We start from the raw sequence: 7,255 nt of genomic DNA on the forward strand, positions 1-7,255 counted from the left end.
CAACCTGCAGAATGAAAAAAATATTTGTCATCTGTATATCGGATGAGGAGATATTATCCAATATAGTTAAAGAACTCTTACAAGTCATACAATGATGAATATAAAACTATCTGATTTAAAAATGAGCAATGGGGGGCTGGCCCCGTGGCCGAGTGGTTAAGTTCGAGTGCTCTGCTGCAGGCGGCCCAGTGTTTTGTTGGTTCGAATCTTGGGCACGGACATGGCACTGCTCATCAAACCACGCTGAGGCAGCGTCCCACATACCACAACTAGAAGAAAACACAACGAAGAATATACAACTATGTACGGGGGGCTTTGGGGAGAAAAAGGAAAAAAATACAATCTTTAAAAATGGGCAATGGAACTAAATAGACATTTTCCAAAGAAGACATTCAATGGCCAACAGGTACATAAAAAGATGCTCAATAGCACTAATCATCAGGGGAATGAAAATCAAAACCACAGTGAGATATCATCTCACACCTGTTAGAATCGCTATCATCAAGAAGACGTAAGACAACAAGTGGTTGGAGAGGATGTAGAGATAAGGGAATCCTCATACATTGTCATGGGAATGTAAACTGGTTTAGCTACTGTGGAAAAAAGTATGGAGTTTCCTGAAAAAAATTAGGAATAGAACTACCATATGATCTAGCAATTCCATCTCTGGGTATATATCCAAATGAAATGAAAAAAGGATATCAAAAAGAAATCTGTACTCCCATGTTTATTGCAGCATTATTCATAATAACCAAGATATGGAAATAACCTAAGTGTCCATCAATGCATGAATGGATAAAGAAGGTGGTATACATATTTATACACACACACACGCGCACACACACACAGCAGAGTATTAGTCAAGAGAAAGAAGGAAATCCTGCCATTTGCAGCAACATGGATGCACGTTGAGGGAATTACACTACGTGAGATAAATCAGACAGTAAGACAAAACTGTGTTACATCACTTATATGTGGATTCTAAAGAAGCCAAACGTAAAAACAGCAAACAGAATGGTAGTTACCAGATGCTGCAGGGTGGGGGAATTGAAAATATGTTGTTAAAAGGTACAAACTTGTAACTACCAGATAAATCCTAGACATCTAATGTGCAGCATAGTGATTATAGACAACAATGCTGCATTATAAACTTCAAAGTTCCTAAGAGACTAGATCTTTTAATTTTTTTTATTGAGGTAACATTGGTTTATAACATTATATAAATTTCAGATGTACACCATTATATTTCAAATTCTATATAAGCTAGATCTCAATCTTTCCCACCAGAAAAAAAAGAAATCTACTTATGTGACATGATAGAGGTGTTAGCTAATACTAGAACAGTAAGCGCATTGCAATATGTAAATGTATCAAATCAACACATCAAACACCTTAAACTTACACAGTGTTATATGTTAATTTTACCTCAATAAAATGAAACTTCTGAAAAAGTGTTATCAGGGAAGGCATTTTTGCTTTTTCTCTTTCTCTCAAACTAAAGCTCAGAGAGGTGTGCATATCACTGTCTCATTTTGTGAAGAAGGTTTTGTTCTAGTTTGCCTTCTAAGAATGTCACTCCTTGAGAGTCACCATTTTCAGCGGCAGTGGGCAGAAGGGGTGTTATCTGTAAGGCAATCTCACACATTGTCTTTTTCTCCTGCCCCTCATACATTTGCCCACTAAAACCCAGGGTGAGGCTACCAGAGATTAGTAGATCCTCCTGGGAAAATGCTGGCCACAGCCCACTACCCTCTGAGTTTTGTGCTTTTTCTTGTCATTTCTGAACCTTGATAAACTTATTTGCTTTCTCACTGGCTCAGCCATGAAAAAAAATGTGTTTTAGGTTTTATCTAGCATTCTTGGTTTCTTGGTATATAACAGCCACCATAGTACTATAAACACCTTTATAAATAATATTTCCATGAAGGTCTTGGTTACTCCAGCTTATCGCTGGCCATTTTTTCTCTAAAATGCCTAGCTACTGGATCTGCTTATTTATTTATTTTTGCTTCTAATATGACTAAATTTTCCTGAAAACTCAAGGCATGGTATTAAGTAGCTAATATTTATTGAGTGTGTGCTATGTTCCAGGTGCTATTCTGAGTACTTTTGTTTTACCTTATTTTCATTTTCAGCAGTTTTATGAGATATGTACTCTTATTATGCCCATTTTACAAATGAGGAGACCGTGTGTCAGAGCAGTAAATAGCTCAAGGTTGCACAAGTAGGTCAAGAAGGACCTACTGATATTTGAATCCAGGTAGTCTAGCTCCAGAGTCACATCTTAAATATCTGAATTGAATCGTTCACTAAAATATGTTAATTTCTGCATTAATCTTGTTTCTGAACACTATAGAGTGCAAAGCATTATACTTGGTGTTTGGATGATGTAAATGATCCAATAAGGGCCTATAGCTCAGAAAGGGAGATGAATAATGTGCCCATAGAGACATAATACAAAGCAAGAGATGATGTGTGGCATGGGAAAGAGAGATAAATTCTAGTGAGTGATCACCAGCTGGATGTGGGCAAGAAGTTAGAGATTGGGGAAGGCCTCTGCATATTCTTTGCAAGAATTTCTCACAGAAGATCTCTAGAATGGCAGAGATCATCTCAATGCATTACTGTACAACTGAAAAGGGCAATGACAGCATAATTGAAGATGCTGTCAATAACATGATCACCACATCTTTTCACATAGATGCTCTTTCAGGAAATGAACAGAAAAGCTGTAATGCTGACTGCTTGCTAAGTAAGTGAGACTAACTCGCGGAGAATTTATCTTCTTTCAGGAGTAAGAAACAAGGAGATATTAAAATGTTTTGCAATACATGCTGATGTAACTCAGGGAAAGGGAAATCTCAGCCTATAGATGGGAACCACTGCAAAGCTTTTGCCCATAGATGCCTAAAAGACAAAATTAACCCTAATGCACAGCAAACCCTACTGTACACAGAGAACTGTTAGGCCACTGATGTTATGCTTAATCCCAGAGCACTGTCTAATTCCCACGTTATTTTTCTCCCCCGCCAAATTCTATCATTTCTAATTCAACTTTATTTTTACTTGACTCTTATTTATCAAGGACTCCTAAGCTTTATTTTTTTCTTTTGGATAAAGTTTATCTTGAAATAAGGTTTATATGGGCTCCCTTCCTTCAGTTTCTCTCACACCATTCTTGGCATCAGATATTCCCCCTCCCCATACTTACCTCCATTTGACCCTGCTTAGCAAATGAAAAAAAGAAGGAAATGGAAAGAGAACATGAAAAAGTGGCCCCTTGGACACACCTCTTTTTTAAAAGATATTTTATCAATTATCCTTCCTAATGTTTACTTAGTTGACCTTGGAAAAGTTCAGCATATTTGTAGGGCAGGAAACAAAATCTGAAGAGCTTTGTTTATCAGAAACAATGTGGACAGGATCACTCTCAGAAGATCAGGTGTTACCTTTATTCTCAACTAGTGGTCCCTCACTTCCTCGAGAACTGTCATGTTCATCAAAGTTGCATTATATCCACTCCATTTTGGAGTCTTCCATAGAATGCTGGCATTTGACTTTTTAAACACAACAAATCAAGTAGTATAGGCTCCTCAAAATTTACTCACAACTTTTCCTCTGGGCCTGTGTTTTCTCCTTTTAAACACTAATCAAAGGTCTCAGAGGTTTTCCAGATCCCCATTTTATGCCAAAGTGTATTGACACAGCCTATATATTTAGATCATCCCTCTACAGATTTGTTTTTCACACTAAATGAGCTGCCATGGAAGATGACCCTATATAAAACTTAGACCTCAAGTACAATGATATTGAGCTATTTTCAAATCTTTAAAATTCTTCCTGGGTCCTAGGCCCTCATATTGCTTAGAGCAGAGCTCCTAACGATTCACCCAAGAGTTTTGTAAAGCTTTACTCTGCTATGCTCTAACTCTTTTTTTTCTTCATGGTGTACCCAGGTATTCAATGATAGCCAACAGATATTTCAACTTCCAGCTTCTGAGAGTATCCTACTCCATCAGCACTCTGAGATGAGCTCATGGTCTTTTGTTAGTAATGTTTGGTTCACTCAGCCTCCCTCAGAAATGATCCACCTGTGGGAGAAAAGGACCTTGAAAGCTTATGAGCCTTCTCTCACATCTAGAGAGAACTTGGGAGCACAACTCCCAACAAAGAAGGAGCAGTTAAAACACTGCAAAATGTAAATAACCTCCCTCCTGGGTCATAGAAGGGAGACCAACTCTGTTAATTGGTCCTTTGTTTAGACTCCCGGATCTCCCTTCAGGGTGTTCATCTTTTGAGATATTTTTATATGAAGGTCCTTTCATTCACCCTGGAAGAATCATGGGGCTGATTTAGAGATCACTTCCATCCTTATTATCCAAAAAATACATTATGGCACAAAAGCATAGCAACAATCATCAGAGATCTCCATCTGGGAAACACACCAGGAAATAGTGAACCTCCAGCAATGCTGAGTCAGGTTCTCTGTGGTATAGGGAATCTCAACTCTCTATCTTCTTATTTTGGTCTAGTTTTTTTTTTTTTTTTTTTTTTGCTTTTATATCGGACTGAATGGATGGGTCATGTTCATAAAGACCTTCTAGGGATTTGAAGTCGAGAAGAAGAAACATAAATAGCTCTCTGCTTGTGCCCCATGGTCCAGCTTCTTGGATTAAAGGAAAAAATAGGTAGAAGAGAAAGAATGAGAGTAGGAGAGAATAACTGTTTGAAGAAGGGCAGAGACAGTGAGGAAAAGAGGGACAACTGGGCAAAGTGTAAGAAACTTTGAAAAGATAAATAATGTTCAGTCTTCCCAAAACATACACCAAGATGAAACCCTTTCCCCTCCCTCCACTCCAGTTTGCTATCCTTTCTCTCCAAGTGTACAAAAAGAGAAGCAATTCTTTGTTTTTAAATTTATTTTGTTGAGGTCACTTTGGTTTATAACATTATATAAATTTCAAGTATACATCACTGCATTTCAACTTCTGTATAGACTGCATCGCATTCACCACCAGAAGTCTAGCTCACCAGACATACGTGCCTTTTTTCCACTTTCGATCTTCCCCTCTGGTAACCACCAATCTATCCTCCAAATCTGTGTGTGTGTTTGTTTGTTCATCTTCCACATATGAGTGAAGTCAATCAGTAATTGTCTTTCTCCATTTTGCTGAGCGTAATTCCCTCAAGGTCCATCCATGTTGTTGCATATGGCACAATTTTGTCTTTTTTATGGTTGAGTAGTATTGTATTATATATATATGTGTGTGTGTGTATCACTTCTTCTTTATCCATTCATATGTTGATAGAAGCAATTCTTGTTTTGCAGTCCCAGACACTAAGTCCTTGTGTTTGGTCCTCAAGGTCTGACTTTTCTTTCTCTAGACACTACATGAGAAGGACATCTTAGACGGAAAAGAAGAGGCCAGGTTATGCAGAAGGCCAAACAGACAGTTACCATATATTAGAAAATAAAGTCTGCTCATTCTTCTAACATGTCTTTAATGTCTTCTTTTATCCCCATCCAACCCTCCTTTTAAATTTTTCACTTAGCTGTATGGAACAGCTAATAGAAAATATTTCAAAATGTTATCCAGCCTTTTACATAATATTTCCTTCCTCTCATCTCTGACCATTCTCTTCTTTCAAGCAGGTAAGTTGTTAGGTTCTCAAGCCTCAAAGAAGGGATATAACAGCTAAAAGAAGTTGAAACAGAGGTGATGTGGCCAAAAACATAAGTGAGTCTTCAGAATGTCTCAGAGACGGCACAACTATCAAATAAGTTTAGAGACACCAAGAACAGAGGGGCCCTAACCAAAAGATAGTTAGGGCCTGGATTGGTAGGCAGAAACTTAAGAAAACGTGGTCATAGGAGTCCAGGGATACAGCCACTGGGCACTGAAAGCTTGAGCTCTAGAGAATTTCCTGTGCCATAGTCGAGTTTGAGAGCAACAGACCAATTCCCATTTAACCAAGAATGACTGTCAATAGCAGAGTCATCAGACCTAGCAGGTCTTGAGGATGGGGATAAATGAAATTCAGCAGCAATTCATTTGCCATCTGAAAGATGGGGATCTGTTGAGGCAATAGATATTTCAGGAGATGCTGCTATAGAGAGAGGACAAGCACCAGATGCCCCCATTGTCATGGCATTATTCAGCCCTCTAGAACTTAGACACAAACCTAGGTAAAAGAGGAAAGGACTCTTGAATTGACTAAGTATTTTCCTCAGTGGAGAAATAAGGAGAGTACAAAGTAGAAACAGCATTATGGAAAGATAGTGAAAATTGTGTTTCTTGAATACCTCAATTTGTAGATTGATTGTCAAAACCTCATGTGTGCATTATAAGTACTATTTTCCTTCAAGTGTATTATAATAGACCAATTGGCTACATCTTAATGTGTTTAACCATTTTCTCCATGTAGCATATAGGTTGTTTCCAAATTTTTGATGAATGTTTTGAATATATTTACTCTGAAGCATTTTTTACATTTGAGTGTGATAGGCAGCCTCCAAGATGGTCTCTAATGACCCTGGCTTCCTGGTATCCATGGGCTTGTGTAGAACTCTCCTATGTTTAATATGGCTAACCCGTGTAACCAAGGATATTGGCCTCCTGCTCTCAGCCAGCACCAACATGACAGCTACATGAGAGATCTATTTTGGAAGTGGACCCTTTAGTCTTGGTCTAGCTTCAGAGGACTCAAGCATTGACCAACTACTTGAGTGCAACCTCATGAGAACCCCCTGAGCCAGAACCACACAGCCAAGTTACTCCTGAATAACTGACCCACAGAAACTGTACAAGGTAATAAATGTCTACTTTTGTTTGAAGCCACAAAGTTTTGTCGTAATTTGTTGCTCAACAATAGCTAATTAATATACTATGAATAGATACCACTTACTCAAGAAGAGTCAAATTTTTGTGATTCTTGGTATATATTACAAAATTATTTTCAGAATTAGGGATCTTTCATCTTTAATGACAGAAGAAAAGAACTGAAACTGGCTGAAACAATCAAGTGAATTTACTAGCTCATAAAACTGAAGTAGTCAGAGAAAATTTGATCCAGTGGCTCAAATAATGTTATAAATGTCTAGTTTCTTCCACAATGTCTTCTTTTTTTTTTTTTTTATTTTTTATTAATGTTATGATGGATTACAAGCTTGTGAAATTTCAGTTGTACATTTTTGTTAGTCATGTTGTGGGTACACCACTTCCCCCTCCGTGCCCTCCCCCCACCCCCCCTTTTC

This window comes from Equus asinus, chromosome 17, assembly GCF_041296235.1.
Source record: "Equus asinus isolate D_3611 breed Donkey chromosome 17, EquAss-T2T_v2, whole genome shotgun sequence".
NCBI classification, from domain to species: domain Eukaryota; kingdom Metazoa; phylum Chordata; class Mammalia; order Perissodactyla; family Equidae; genus Equus; species Equus asinus.